Source organism: Rissa tridactyla, chromosome Z (genome assembly GCF_028500815.1).
Source record: "Rissa tridactyla isolate bRisTri1 chromosome Z, bRisTri1.patW.cur.20221130, whole genome shotgun sequence".
NCBI classification, from domain to species: domain Eukaryota; kingdom Metazoa; phylum Chordata; class Aves; order Charadriiformes; family Laridae; genus Rissa; species Rissa tridactyla.
The window spans coordinates 61,637,611-61,653,952 of record NC_071497.1 but is presented as its reverse complement, the minus strand read 5'-3'; the positions used below and the strand labels follow the sequence as shown (position 1 = coordinate 61,653,952).

The window sequence follows — 16,342 nt, the reverse complement described above, 5'->3', positions numbered from 1 at the left end:
CAATAAAAACATGAAAAAACAACAAAGTGTGACTAAAGTGTATATGAAACTAAGTCCCTGGCCTCACAGGTTCCTGATCGCTGGTCCACATAATCCTTAACATTGTCAAAGAAATGATTGAGGCAACCAAACTGACCAGAAAGAAGCTTCCCTAATCAGGCTTTGAAAACCACATACAGATCATTTTGGAGCTTGGTTGTAGGGTGATCATGGAAACATTATATATTGGGCAGGAAGAAAACAACGTTGATTAGAGAAAATGAAGTAGCATTTAGTTAATTGATCTTTGATTCTAGTAATTAAAAAAATACTTGTTTCGGGAGCAAGGTGCTTTTGATTGGCTCTCCAGGATGCCATTATGTTAGGCACAAAGGTTTGAGAGGCAAACTTAATAGTGATGTATGCTGTCATCTAAACCTGTTAGTCTTTCATTAAAAGCAAACTGTTAATGCTGTAGGAATAAAAAATAAGAACTCTTGTTATAGATATATAGGCTTTTAGAAGTATTTTTACATTTGAAAATATGCTTTACAGATAACTAGACATGTAGTATGACATGTAACATGATATAAGAGATATTGATTCACGTTAATTTCTGAGAAAAATGTTATAGGTGCATGGAATATACACAGAAATAAACAGTACTTAATATTAGTTTCTATGGCCCTTTTTTAATTCAGTTGGATTTTGAGTTAATCATTAGGAATCTTTCATTAGTGTACTTATGCGTATAGTCTCCTAAAACCTCTGTTAGCATGTGAAGAAATTTTAAGAAGTATATACAGTATTCAGAAGATAAAGAAAGGACAGTAACTGGTAACTGACTGAATTTTTTAAAGTAGCATTTCCTTTAGATGACTTGCCAAATGTGGAAACTGGAACACTGTACCTGGATGCACAATCCTGAATGGCCTTCACTGGATGAACTTTGTTTCCAGAAAAACAGAAAAAGTTGAAAAAATTTAGTGTTTATTCTAGTATATTGGTATCGTTGCTGGGTATTCAGTGATTCTGAAATAATCTATCCTGCCTATGACTTTTGAAGATACATGTTTTCTGTTTCTGATAGAGGAAACGATCTTCTTGTTACGTGCAAGTCACGTTTCTGATATCCATCCTCAATGCATGATTATATGTAAACCAATGGTTTTGTCATATGATTTTATTTTCTGCTGTGCTTCTGGATCACTGTCTATAACCTGTTTCTTGCTTACGTCAAACATTTTGATGAGTCAAAGCCTCAAATTTATAAATCCCAAGGCTTATAAATTTATAAATTTCCCAAGGCTGAAATTTATAAATCCCAACTCTCTCTGAGATATGTTTCTGACCTTGATTAAGAATTTGGAAGATGAAAACTGATTTTAGGATCTTAACAGTGAGTGCCCTAAAAATTAAAAGGATGTTTAAGATTAATTAAGGTTTGATATTATTTAAGACTCTATATAGAAGAACACCAGTTCTGTCTGATTTCTGGTGGCTAAAAAAAGTGCTAGAGAAGTAAAAGAAATGTGTTTATTTAATTTTCTTGTTTTTTACTCAGTCAGAGTAGTGGCAAGGACAAAATAGTCCATTCTCAGGAGGCAAACAGAATAACTAGCCTTGCTGATGCCTATTTTATTGGATGGCATAATCAAAGTGGAAGTGTTGTTAAGCATTTCACAAATTCCTCAGTATATGTGGTAGAACAGGATTTCCTTCTGTTTTAAGTACCTGTCATCTTGTTTAGTTATGAAAAGGGGGATCATTCAGCTGTGTGCATGAATTCTCCTTTGATCCGAATCCTCCTCTGATTTTTTTTCCTTGTTATCCGAGTATTGGTACAGAGTAAGATTAAGTTCCAAGCCACTGTCCCCCTCCTGTAAAATAAAAAACAATCTTTTCTTTTTTCTTGGTTCCTGTTTTATTTTATTTCCTTAATTTGCTGTATATTGCTTGGTTCATCCCTCCTTATTTCATAGGAGGCATTAAATAGCTGCTGTGATATTTTAAGAAGGTGTGAAGGGACTGTAATATGGATTTCTTTTCTGTCTATGTATGTTAAAATCAATTTGGTGGTTGCATGTTATGATGCTCCTCCTCCCTCCCCCACTGCTGGAAACATGAGTGGATTAATCTAGCCCCAGATTGCTGTACGAAACCCCTTGCTCTTAAGTCAAAAAAGTCAGCACAAGTCTGTGAATCGTTTTATGAAAATACTGGATTGAGTTTCAAGCTTCAAGTCCCTGCTGATACATTAAATTCTTCATGGTATTGGCAGGGAAGAAGCAGGGGACCTTTCTTTATCTGGATAAATCGGAGAAGTGTCAACTCCAGATGCCTTGAGAGAGAGACTCCAGACAAGCTTTTAGTACAATTACAGAAGGACAAAGTGGAAGAGACCCATGGGACTCCTATGTGTATTGTATTTCATTTAGCCTTTTGGTCACACTAACAGAAGAAAAACCCTATAGGAGTCTTTAAAGTATATACGTTTGTAGTCTTTTGAGTATAAATACGGGGTGTTGCTTTTTTTTTTTATAAATACGCATATATGTATAAATGTGTATATACATGCTCTAGTATTTTAGGAAATGGTATTGGCAGAGGGTACTTAAGCTAAAAAAATTAGAAATACCTCTCTTCCAGTGTCCATAGCACATGGAAGAAAAGTCAAGACTCTTCCTTGGGACATCTTCCAACATTTGAAGAAAGTGGACTCACGTGGGACTGACACATAACTGAGCGTGGAGGCTCAGCTTTGATGCTGTCCTGGCATCAGAGCAGGGTTGGACGTGCAGGAGGGAGTTTGGTTTGTTCACCTGATCTTTCTCTGCAGACAGTTAATGACTTGCCTAATTTTCCTCTACCCGCAGGGATCCTTCAGTTATTCTTTACAAGAAACTATTTTAAATGAAAAAATAAATCTTAAAGTCATTGTTGTTTACATTTTATTGATGGATATGGTAATCATGTCTGCATAACCTGCCTACTTTTTATGTATAAATAAGGATATTTAGTGTATTTTAAACCTTAACCAAGCAATGTTGCTTTTAGTGTTAATCATTTGTAATGTTTCAGTGGCTTTAATTCAGATTTGATAGGAACGTTTCTTCCAAAGCACAACGCTGTCTGATCACATGCTCACTATTATAAATCTTCCTTTGTGATTTAAGTTACATAGTGAAATTGAAAATATATAATTATCATATGCAGCAGGTCCTCTTTGTGCCTTCTGACTTATGGAATTGGTTATCCTATGCATTTTGAATGCAAGCCCTAATTAAGTAACGTCACATAGCAATTTTGCTGAGCAGAATCCTTTTAGAACCCAACAGTGTCCTTTTGCTGCGGAAGGCAGATTTTTTTTCCTTATTTGTATAGTTTCTTTTTACATAAATTGTAAGCATTCTGTTATTTGAAGTAGATTTCTTCTGCACCTTTTCTGCTTATTCACTCTAGGAAGTCTCTCTCATTCTCATTCACATTCTTTGTCTGTTTCATCTGGGGTGTCACAGTGTTTCAGCACTGACCACATATGAGACTATCCATGTTTAACCTGGTTTCCACTGTTGCCACTACCAGTGTGGGGTAAAACAGACGAAAATAATGAAGCTTCTTATTTTACAAATGAAGTGGTGTGGTTCGGCGTGGTGTGGTGGGTTTTTGTCTTGTTTTGTCTTGTTTTGTTCTTTGTTTTTCTTCTTGTTGAGCTTCTGTTGTCCATGTTTCTAGTGCTAATGACTGTGGAGAAAAATTTGAAAACACCTCTTAAAATGTGAGGTTATCGCGTATCTCTGGCATCCGCAGTTTTAAGAAAATACCAAGTATTGGGAAGTTCACAATAACATTGTAGGAGTTGGCAGCAGTATCTGGTTTCTTTGACGGATTCATCAGTTTGCTGTGACTAAACCAAAATTTTTAGCCTTTCTATGATGCGTCCTCATAGATGACTAATTGTTACTTTAAGCTCAGAATTAAGTGAAATTAAAAAAAAAGAAGAAAAAGTGTCTTTCGTGTACCCTGAGCCCTCCCCGTGAATTTCTTTCTCAATCACTGTAGATAATGTCACTCTTGCACTCTTATATATGTAGGTCAAATGAAGTTCCGAGGTAATGTCCTAAGGCCATAAATAAAATAGTTAACAAGAGGTTCATTTAACCCATTATCGGATAATACTCAGTGGCGTAAAGTACAGAGAAAATTTACACTGATGCTTTCATAGTTTCCACTGCTTTGCATCTTCAGGACTTACTGGGTCAAAAGATGCAGTTGTTGCATTTAATGGCTGTCAGTGGATCTTCCCTTCATTAACTTGTCCTGTTATTTATCATCCACAGCAACCTGGCAGATTTTCTCAGCATAACTGCGTCTTGCGTGGAAAAAAGTGCTTTCTTGAATCTAACATTCCCCGGTATGCTTTGATAATGTCAGCACTTGTATTAGCAAATACAGTGAAGAGTTGTTATCTATTCTTCCTTTCTGTGCTTATCAGCATTTTATAGAGATCAAAAGAAAATATGTCCTTATCACTTAAATGTGTGATCCATTCAAAAGATGCTGACTCTCATACTGGAATTTTCTCTCAACTGCAGAGCTCCATGATGAAAGTGTGTATTTTCTGAGTTGTTCTGCGGGATTTTGCCACTTCTGCCTAATTTTTAAAAAATACCTCACAGGCCATAAAATGGATTTTGGCTCTCTGGGTAAACTACTGGAACATGAAATGATGACCTTTGGGAAGAAAAGATGGATTTTGCTTTGCCTTTTTAGTTATAGTGGATGACTTCTCAAGCATTTATTAATGATTTCCATCTGACAGCATCTTATTTTTTTATCTTACTTAGAAAAGAAACAAAAACATTCAGCAAAAAAAGCTTCTTAGACTCATGGTGTTTTCCCTTTGCACTTTGGGATACTGTTACACATGCTTGTGATTATCCACTCTGCAAACAATTGTCAGAAAAATTCATCTGTTTTCCAAGTCCCACAGAAGAACAGATGTGGAATTAAATTTCAAACAATGTACTCTTAATCACTTACATGTGGACACGAAATGAACTGGATCTCAGTGGGAACTGATTGGATGCTTTGTTAGTCGAGCGTGGAGTGGAGAATTTGCATTTTTCTTAGGCTTCATTCTCTGAATGGTCCTTTGAAAACAGCACTAATAAATGTAAAATAAAAGGGTCTGTTTCAGATATTTAACTCTTTCTTTAGGGCCAAAACCTCAGGGGACCATCTGAATGGGGCTGGGATATATTATGTGTATGAATATGAAAGAACGATTGTGTATATATGTGTAATTTTCTTCCTTTTTTTGAGAGCTCTTTTGATGCTGTAAAGGATATTGGGGAGTAAAGTAGCTGCATATCATCTGTGTGCTTTCAAAAGCAATGATTTAAACCAGCCAGCTCTGCCTGTAAGAGATTTCAAGTCAATTTTCAATTGCTGGAATACCATAAGAAAGCAATTATGTCAGAAAACTTACTCATGTTGTGTTCTAAACCTCAGCCTTCGTTGGAAAAATCACTTAAAAAGGTAGTCCATACAACTACTTCAGAAAGCTGATTTTGGGGGAGAAAAGGTTAGTACTTAGGGACTGTGGAACTTAACAGCTTTAAACTTTACAGAATTATAATTTTGAATCAGGGCATTGGACAGTTGGCGAGACTTGAGGAATTGTTGGATTCTTATTTTTGTAATGAATTTCTTCATGATTGATAAGAAAGCTTATGGAAACAGGGCTGTTGATAATTGTTCCTAGTGTGATTGCCCTCTCTCATATGTGTATAAGTCGTGAAAAATAGTGTCTACTAGTAGGAATATGCATTTTCAGTTGCTGCAGAATTGAAACCGTTGTTAAAATGTGTAGCTTATACGTATAAGATTATTTTCAGTTATTTGATCCAGTGTAGCCTGGAAATAATTTGCTTTCCTGAACTTGCAAAAAAAGGGGGAAAGGGGGAAGAACCTAAGAAATTTGTTGCGTCTTAAATTTTGACAAACTTAATTAAGCAGACAAGATTATGTCTTATTTCAGGGTTTAGAGAGGTTCCTTGGAAGCTTTTAAAACCCCCTTTGAAGTTTTAAAATTAGCCTTATCGTATTGTATTGAATGGTTAAGAGTGCTGTGAGCTGAGCTGCAGATAGTTTTTCTCTGGAAAATAATAGAGTTGCCCCCCAAACTTGAAGTGGGGTGTGAGGAGATTAACAGTGATGCATTTTCCTTCCTTCGAAGGAGCAGGAATGGCAGTCTTCCATCTCACTGCCTTGTTGGCTGTTCCTTAACTTCTCACCTTGCACATCAGTGACTATGTTTATTCTGGTAGCAAGCAAATGGCCAATGCCAATTAAAATGATCATTGCTAATAAAATAGCAAAATACAATGTTTTGAGAGATAGAGAGAACAGAAGGAACTTTCAGAAATGTTTGTTATGTTCCAGAGAGGTGTTGTCTCTTAGCTTGACTGCTGGAAAGATCTGTGAAGATTATAGCAGAGTTTATGTATTCTTTAAAAAAATCTTTCATATGGATTTCCCGAGGCTGTTTTGCTTGTGCTTTGTGAAGTGACCAGTTTCTTCCTTTTCTTTGTTTTTGGGGAGGTCTGCTTGACCTTAGTTTTTCATGTTTTGTTTCAAAATAACTTTCTTTCATGGATATTACTTTGTTTATACACTTTGCAAAAGAAAAAAAGAGATAATAACATTCAAAATAAACATCTTCATACCCCCATGTCTTGTTTTTTAGCTTTTGTCTAGAATGACATAAATGGCTAAGTATTTCATGTTCTTTAAACATGACTTTGTGTTATGTAGCTGATGTAGATATCTTTTGCATGATCAAGAATTTTAATAAATGCAGTTGTCTGCTGCCTTTAATAATCAAAAGCATGCAATACAGCCAGAAGTTCTGTATGGGGCTGGTAAAACTCAAGTAAGAAACGGCATTTTTGATGTTTTAATACTTTGAGAGTATTTTAAATGGTTTTAACAGTGAGGCTTGGGGTGGCTTTAAGCTATTAAATACATACTTTCGGAGAGGTGATTGGAAGATATGCTAATGTACTTTAAAAAATATACAGATCTTTGGATACGACAGCCCTTGTAGGGGAGTTTGTTCCTTTGTTATTGCAGGTAATCAAGTTGTATGCAATGCTTTTCATCATGTCATCAGCCTCTGACTTAAAACTAGGAAGGTTTGGCTGACATGGAGTTAATTTTCCCTCATAGTGCTGTGCTTTGTATTGGTAGCTAGAAAGGTGTTGATAACACACCAGCACACAGCATCAATGCTGCCTCTCCAACATTTTCCCCTCAACAGTAGGCTGGGGGTGGGCAAGGTCCTGGGAGGGGACACAGCCAAGACAGCTGACTAAAACTGACCAAAGGGATATTCCATACCATATGATGTCTGCTCAACAATAAAAGCTAAGAGGAAGGTGAGGGCAGGGGGCCATTCATTACTATGACGTTTGTCTTCTGGAGCAACCGCTATGTGTACTGAAGCCCTACGTTCCGGGAAGTGGCTGGACATCACCTGCTGATGGAAAGTAGAGAATAAATCTTTTTCTTTCCCCTTTTCATCCACACATGGCCTTTGCTTTTCCTTTGTCTTTACTAAACTGCCTTTGTCTTGACCCACAAGATTTTTTTTCCATCCTGTTTTCTCCCCGCCCTGTCCTGCTGAGGAGAGGAGTGATAGAGTGGCTTGGTGGGCACCTGGTGCTTTTTGTTGTTGAAAGGCTGTTGCAGAATCTTGCTCTTTCAAATGGTTTAGAAATCATTTCTTAATGTGCATCTTAGGTGTATTCACAGTCAATTCACAGTTATTTTGTTCCTGCTGCAGTGTTGGCTTTTAATGTAAATACCTCTTCTTTCTCCTTGCTGATTAGCTGCTTACAGTAACTGTGGGAAACAATTATACTTCATTTTTGTCACCATTTTGTTAGGCTAAAGAAGGCAACACAATATATTTTCTTAGGTCTCTACCCTTGATCAGTGCCGTATTCCTTCTGTGTTCCTAATCCAACTTGGATTAGGAACACCTGCCCCTCGCTTACGGATGATAAGAATTCTTTATAGTGTTCAAAGTAAGACCTCAGTGTCCTCTGGGCTGATGATAACTTTTTTGATATATTCTAAGATTATACTGGCATTCATTACCCCCATATCTTGTTGGAGGTATTGCTCAACAGGCTCAAGATCAGTTATGAGATGCTTCTGAAGGTCTTCCTCTTCTCAGAACGACGTATGCATATTAAATAATCATTCCATAGGATTCAAGCTACCAGTAAACTTTAGAACTCTGTGAATCCGGTGGAGAATGCCATCTGAACTGTAAATAATTAATTTCTTTTTCCTAATTCATTGCTTTAATTTAGAAAATCATTGTTTAATGAGAAAGTACAGTGGTTTTTTTAAAAAGTTATAAACCGAGCCCAAGTTAAGTGAACTGATTCATATCACCATCTCAGTTTCTCAGTTGGAAACATGAGGAAAGCAAGTAGTTGATGAAACTTAAAGACATCAAAGAATTTTAAAAGTTCTTGCATCAAACTTAAAAGTTTGGGTCAGGTATACACCCTCTCATGAGTTTCAGTAAAGAATTTTAGGGGGTGATCTTACAATTACCATAAACTTTCTTGCACATTGAATACCTACCTCTGTGAATGTAAAGATTAATTAGTGATAGAAGATAAGCAAGAAGGAAGCCCAAGAATGCATATTCAAGGGAAACATGTCTAACTACAATTTATATTCAATTATTTGTAGTTACAATTATACATGTTGGAAGTAGCCATTGAAGACAACAGTCAGTGTTACCCTCAGCTGGGAAAAAAGTCGGGTAGCCTTCTCCCTACCAGCCATTCCTATTTGAATTGAATCCTTCATGGATTATTCTGCAAGTCCGTTACTTGAGTCTGAAATTGGCCCATGGCACTCACAGAATGGTAGGGGGTTGGAAAGGTCCTCTGGAGATCATCTAGTCCAACCCCCCTGCCCTCCAGTTCAACCTTACAAGTACCTTTGTATAGGAAATGCTAAAGGTAACAATCAGTATGTCTTTTTAAAGAATTAATTTGTAATAATCCTGAAAGGGAAAAGAAAACCAGAAACTGAGATTATCTTTTTGCCCTCTGAATCAGGAGCCCTTTTTAGATGTGATTCTCCTCATTGTGTGTACATCTATATGTGGAGACAATCTTTCACAATCTTCTTTTAGGTGGTTAAAAGAATAGTAGAAATCTCGGGGAAAATAAAATGTTATCACTAGGAGCTCATAACTTGTCAAGAAGTTATAACTCAGTTTTACTGAGAAATGTATTTTAAAGAATAATTTAAAGATTTTTTAGAGGAATTTAAAGAATAATTAGAACTTCTTACAAAGTGTGTGCGGTGCCAGTCTTCAAAGAGTATATTTACTGGCTTCGGGAAACGCTAAACCCAGACGTTTTATTTTTTGTATTACCAGGACATTTTCTGAAAAGAAGATCGTCTCTCTAGCAGTATTTAAGCAAATTGACTCCAGAGAAAGCTTAAAATGACAAAAATTAAAAAGGCAAAGGAAAGCTGCTTTGTGGTAAACAAAACCACAGTTAACATATTTCTTAGTTGCTGTTCAATTCCCACCATCCCCGGGGCTAGCTAATTCTTCCATCTGCAAACCGAGTACAATTTTTAACTCTTACCAAGCAGTGGCTAGCTCATTTCCCCTTCCTTGGATTAGCATCAAAGGAGTACCTCTTTGTGGGCTTGTGGGCTCCTGTTGAAAAAGCAGGCTGGGTGGAGATGGCTCAGGACTTTCAGAGGTCTGTAGAAGTCTGTTTCTGCAGGAGCAGGAAAAACTGGGCAAATAAGACTTTAGTAAGACTTTTCATTTCCATAACATTATTTTACTGAAACACTCAAGAAAGACGCATGGAATGTTGCTCAGGTTCTCAACTCTATTTAGTTTTTCTTTAAGTTGGGTTTTGGTTTTGTTTTTTTACAAGACTGAAGATCAGTTCTGAGACTTGAGCTGGAGAAGAGGTGAAAATAAAGAAGTTGATGTGCGCTAAGCAGTAGTTTTAGCTTTGAATTAAGGTCTTGAGTGCACGATAGGCCTATTGGTTAGACAGTGTTCAGACAGACTATTTTCAGTAGAAGGAACTTTGCTTTGAGGTCAAATTGAATGGCCTAAGCTTTAGATTTTGTCACTTAGCAGAATCACTGCATGAATCACTGGAGTGTTCCATGATTAAAAAGCAGCTTTTCACTGGTGGATGGACACAAGTAGTACCTGTGGGTGCTTTTAATTTGATAAGCTGCTTTTTATATGTATTTATTTATTGCATCTATGAAGATGAAAGCTGTGAAGAAGGCATGGAAATTAGTCCAATATAGAATATATCCTCAAGGTAAACAATGTTGTTTTCCTGACATCATAGAGTTTGAAATTGTATTTTTAGGACTCTTAACAGCTTGTTTGTGTCTTAGTAAGTCAGTCCCTAGTTCTGTATTTGGTTGCTTTGTTAGATATCTTGTCTTAAATATAAAGGAAGTTGAATGTTAAAACAAGTCTGCTTTTGTTTGTGGGGGAGGGGAGGATTGTGCCTAAGGCAGCTTTTTCTTTAGTTTGAAACCACAAAACAAACAGGTTCCTAATTTAGTTGTGGTGCAGCAGTACTGGAAAACACAGGAATTCTGTAAGGCAACTTGGACATTTTACTGATTGTTTCATTGATTTGTAATAGTCACAGCTTGTGTCACCAGGATGATACTCTTGACTATAACTTTGGCCTGAGAAGTAAGTGTTGGACTGAAAACAAAACAAACCCCGCAGCTGCTGGTTTGAAGAGTGTGTGTGTTGTGTGTGTGTGTGTGTGAGAGAGAGAGGGAGATAACATGTCTTTTTTCCCAGACTGTTGTGATAGGAATGCTCTAGAGTCTTCTGCAACAGGCTCAGGCTGTCTACCAATTAAATAAAGTAGTGCATTAATGGCTTATGCCTTAGCAAAACTCCACAGTTGCCATCTCCCAGGCCTTCAGGAAAAGATAACTGAGCTGTCTCTTTTGGAGTCGTTCTGTTCCACTTCTGCCAGCAGACGGCTTTATTTGTAAACTTATCGTTTTGCAGGCCACAGTGTGGTAATCTGGGCGCAATTATTCAGATGCTAATAATACTCACCAGAAATTTTTATTTATTAAGGCAGCTGACATTTAGGAAGAATAGCCTGAGCTTGCCAAGTGATTCTAGCTGATTGCTGAGGACCATGCTGCTGGTTAGAGCATTGAATCAGCAACCCGGGTCAGGGCCATCAGGGACCCTGGGGCACCAAGGGACCTCGGCCTCCCTGGATCCTGCCTGCACTCCTGCCTGGGTCCAGGAGCCTGTTTCAGCCCAGCCTGGGGCCATCAGACCAGCAGCGCTGGAGCCGTGTTACTGGTGTGCCTGTTGCCCCGGGATTGACCATCCACGTGCAGGCAGCAGGTAGCTGAGCAGTGCTGGCCTGGGGTAAAGCTGCTTTCTGAGTCACTTCTTGTCAGGTCCCTCTCAGTGGTGGCCAAGCTGCAGCCACCTACAGCAGCTTTATGGCCAGAATGGAGCCGAGGAACATTTTTAGTGACTGTGGATGTTCTTGCTGGAGATACTGCTGTAAAGCTACTGGGTTTGGCTGCCTTGGGCTGGTGGAGGTAGTGGGCTGTATAGAGCAAGACCAAACCACTGGCTGTGGTGTAACTCATGGTGCTGCCATGGGAGGGTGACGTGCCTTTTTGCTTTACCTTCCCTGTGACACAGCGATGTGACTCAAGAAGCATGATGTAAAGTGATCTTGTTAAGTGCATTTACAGCCTTCAAAGTAAACAATTTATGCCCTTTTGCCGTGATGGGTAACGCTAAAGATAAGAGCTCCCACTGATTTCAGTGAATGTGGGATCGGGCTCCTGGCTGATGTTTCGTATTACTAACTTCAAATAAAGTTTTATGCATAGGTAAATGCATAGAAGACAAAATTCATTTTAGAGAATAATGTTACTAAAAATAAATTTGCGTATCTTTTGCTTCAGTTAGTTAAACAAATGTGGTAGTTTGATTCACTTATCACTCGGGTGCTTATTGCATTAGGTAACAGGCTAAGAGGGATCTTTCATTCACAGTGCAGGTCACTTAATGCTTCTGTATTTACCCTGTTTAGTTTTGTGGGAATTCCTAGGATTATAAAAATGTAATATTTGGTTTAAACATTTTAATGATGTGTAAAACTATGCTGTACCTCGTTCTTGGTTAAGGTGGTGCAGTGGGAAAAGAGGCATTAAGAGCAGGGATCAGCAGTGTATTAGAAGTACATCTGGCTTTTATTAGGTGTAAACTTCAGGGCAGGTGCATTTGGGTGAAATATTTTTTGTAGTGTAAAAAAGTGAGACTTTTTTTGTTCTCATTGAAATAGCTTGCAAATTACGTTGCTATATATGGTAAGCTCTTTGGAATTTGCTTTAAATTACATACATACAGATATGTATGTAGCATGATCATGTAGATTAAAAAAATTAAGTAGATAATGCAAAAAGCAAAACTGGAATTTTTTTTTTCTTTTGTACATTTGTGAGAAACGGAGAATAATCAGCCTCAGAAAAAATATTAAAAAAAATTTATTGTATATCTCAAGCTGTTAGTTCCCTATGGTGTTTAGCGTTGTAATGAATTTAGAGGTGTTTTTTTTAACCTGCTAGCAGTGTATCCCTAAAGAAAATACTTTCCCCTTTTTGTTTTGCTGTTGTTTCTGAATGTAGCCTTATTGACGCCTATGAAATAGTACAGGGTTTTTTATTTTATACTGTTCTGCGTTGATAGCAAAAGACAAAGAAGGCATTGAATGCATTATTTCTATTCATAGTGACATAACTGGTCATAGAAACCTTCCTGAAGTAAGTAAATATTTCTTTGATTTGGATACTTGTTGTTATATAATACATGGAAGTATCGCACAGTAGTATATCTGAAGAAAAAGCTACTTGAAAAGGATGTTTTAAGATACAGCGGATATATCTGTGTCCTTTTTTTATTTTATTTTTGCTGGGGAGCCTAAGTATACCGAATTCCTGTTGTGTACAAAGCCAGGGTATGTGACAAGGGGATGTTATCAAACCAACTGTGTTCTCTTAACAGTGTCCAACCTATTTGCTTCTCCTGTTGACTGTAAATAAAAGTTTAAATCAATGACTCTGCTTGGTATGGAGACTCTTTCTCCCCGAACTATGCTAAAGCATTTCTCCCTTGCAAATGAAAATGGAGCTAAAAATGAAGAATGTAATGTTTTCTTCTCTCTCTCTCCTGTCTTTTTTTTCCTTTTTTTTTTTTTTTTTTTCCTGGGGCAGGGTGTGTGTATTGCTGCTGCAAAATTTACTGCCAGTTGAGTAGAAGGGAAAAAAATGGATTTTATGTATTTTTGCCAACTGTTGTAGAAATCCATCTGAGCTATTGCAAAGTCTGTGAGAAAGAGAGAGCGAGCATACATGTGTTTTTCTCATTCTGATTTGTTTGGGAGGATTTGGGTTTCATTTTGGCCATCTGTGGTATAAGGAAAGTGCACTCTGCCTGTGTGGTGATGGGGCAGTGGAAGGCATGTGGAGTTTCTTGTTAGCTTCATCACAAATGGGGTGACAAAAAAGAGCCTTTCTTTTTAATATTATACTTGCTTTCCATTCTTTTTTTTTTTTATTTGTTGTGTGTGGGTAAGGAAGAGCATTGCTGTGCCTTTGGTGGGTGGTTGGATCTGTGAGAGAAGGCTTTTCTACAGCCTCCTCGTTGGGCTGATCCTGTCTCACCCTGCCCGTACTGCTTCTCTTTCTTAGAGGGCCCAAACTCCAGGCAAGGAAATTTTCCTTAAAAGCACCACTTAATTGTAATTGTCCAAGCAATCCATCATTTTTACATACTTAAAATTGATCGTGGATTTTTGGGTGCTTGAGTCTAAAAGAAAACAATTTGGCCATTTTTGTTCATGAAGCATTGTCTCTGTCTCTGCTAACACTGCTGTATTTTCACGGTCATGTTAACTGCTTTTGAGGCAGAAGAGAAAAGCTGGAGTAATCACAAGCTACTTAGCCCAGTCTGTTGTTTTTTTCTTCTGGAGGAATAATCTATGTGCCAGGAATTCAGAGGCCATTTTAAGTCGTGCTTGGCTTTCCAGTGCTCCCAATATGTTTTCCTCTGTCCTTGGCAGCACGCTTTATTAGGAGTTCTGCACCAATTTTTCTGTTGTTAAACCATCTTCACCAATGCCAAATTATCTCTTTTCGTTGGAGTCTTGAGGGACTTTCTTTTTTTATATAAGGAGAGGTTCTTCATATATCCTGTCCTGATGTATGTATAAAAATGTAGAATTTGTTATTATTCTGGGAAATCCTGTAGTTCAGCATCACTGAATCAGTCTTACCTGACCTTTATCACCTTATTATATTACTTTTTGGTATTTGGGATCCAAAACTTGATGTGGCATTCTAGATGTGTGTTCCTCAAGTTGGCTAAGGGCAAATAATCACTTATTAGCAGGAGCTTCGCCTGTAAATATTCCCCAGGATATGCTTGGCCTTCGTCGCTGCCAGGGCTAACTGCTGGGTCATGTTTATCCCTCTGTTTGCCCAGGCCCCCAGCTACATCTCAGAGGGTAGTCAGTGCCAGCCTGTCAAAGGGATTAGCCCATCTCAGGTACAGGACTTAATGTTCGTCTTTGATGAGTTCTATGAAATGCATGTGTGGGATGGTGGAAGGTGTTTGGAGGTGCGTTTCATAAGCTTGTGGGGTGAACGTGCTGCATAGTTTAGGTTTTTATTCCAGTGGTTTAGGAACTTTTGAAGTTCTTCCTAAGTCATACCTGATTTTAAAGTGTTGTTATAAATCAGAATAGAATATACAAATAATTTTAAATGTATTTTCACATCTTGGCACACTTTGTTAGTAAAACAGAGGAAGAGAAAAAGATGCAATTTTGTGCATGCTTAGTGGTTTGTGTGTTACTCCTTCACATGTACTTATTTTTCTTAGCTCCTTGGTGGTTGGAGTGATGTCTAGAATGCTGCATTTCTAGCAAAGCAGAAGTGTCCTGGTAGTGAAATGTTACCCATGTGCATATAATCTCTTACAAGCAGAGTTGTACCATTCCAGCCACCAATACTAATAGTAAATATTGTTTTAATGTTTTTGGCTCTGTACCTTTCTTACATTTTACATCAATTATTTCTCTAGGTATTGCCAGACGTCTGAAGTGGTTGACCAAGACCTAAGGACTTGGAACAGTGGTGAGTAAATGAAATTTAGATTATATTATCTGGTATTTTCACATGCTGTCTGACTCTGAAGTTTGACTGCTGTTTGAGGAATGGAAGATGTGCAGAAGGTTATGCCTTTTGAATATTTTCTTCTGAGTACCGAGTTCCTGTTCAGAGAATTCATCTGACTTTTTTAAGCAGAGATTTTAAGAAGGTGAAGAGGAGGTAGTCTCAGTGACTGCGTATCATAAGTGAAACCTCCTTCCCACCACCACCTTGATTTAGAAAATACTGAACTTAAAGTATTTCAAGCAGAATAGTTCCATCTATACTTGTTGAAGCAGTAACATATCCTGTGATCCATTGTATTAAATGAATGATGCCTGAATCCAGACTTCTCAGAATCACACCAATGTATACATTAAGCAATTACAAAATCAGATACCATTCTAGAACACATGCAAACCTAAGGTAAGTTAATAAATTACTGCAAGCTGAAGTTTTTCTTTCTTTAAACCCCAAAGCTTATGTCTATGGTTCTTCACTCCCCCTCTGCGAACTGTCGTGTCCTTTGTAAAGACAGATTATTTGGTTGATCCCTTACACCCTGCTCATTGCTGATTCTTTGCATCTGATGTGCCAATTATCTACTTGCTGCGACTACAGAAGAATGCAGAAAGGATCTAAGGAAGAACTGTAAAAATTTCAAATACTTTTTAAAGTGAGTTTTGTTTAGTAATGCATTTATAAATTTATTATTTGCACTTCCCTAGCTGTAGGTGTAGGCTGGCAAAGACAGCCTCACAAATGCAGAGATAAACTCACCAGCTGTTCATTGCACTTAATAGTAGTAAGAGTAGTAATAATAATACTTAAAACTTTCTACTACTAATACTAGTAATAACTACTGCTTTCAAAAAGCGACCGTGTTTTCTTGTCAAGAGATAGTTATTTGGACTACTGTAATATTTCTGTTTCTCTGGTTTCCAGAGACAGTGTATGTGAAATATTTTGTATTTATGGGATCTTGTTTATTTTCAGTGCTGTTGGCAGCAAATGTTAAGCTTTTAGAAGCCATGCATTTGGTTGTATTTACTGTTGACTTTGGTGA

General features: G+C 37.6%; 1 protein-coding gene across 4 annotated transcripts in view; it reads left to right on the top strand.

Moving 5' to 3' along the window:
- LHFPL2 (LHFPL tetraspan subfamily member 2) overlaps nucleotides 1-16,342 on the top strand; it is a 123,256-nt gene that overhangs the window by 48,611 nt on the left and 58,303 nt on the right. For all 4 annotated transcript variants that reach the window (XM_054185132.1, XM_054185130.1, XM_054185129.1 and 1 more), the window contains one exon: nucleotides 15,209-15,261. The gene's annotated coding sequence lies outside the window, so the exon portion shown is untranslated. The remainder of the gene's footprint in view (nucleotides 1-15,208; nucleotides 15,262-16,342) is intronic.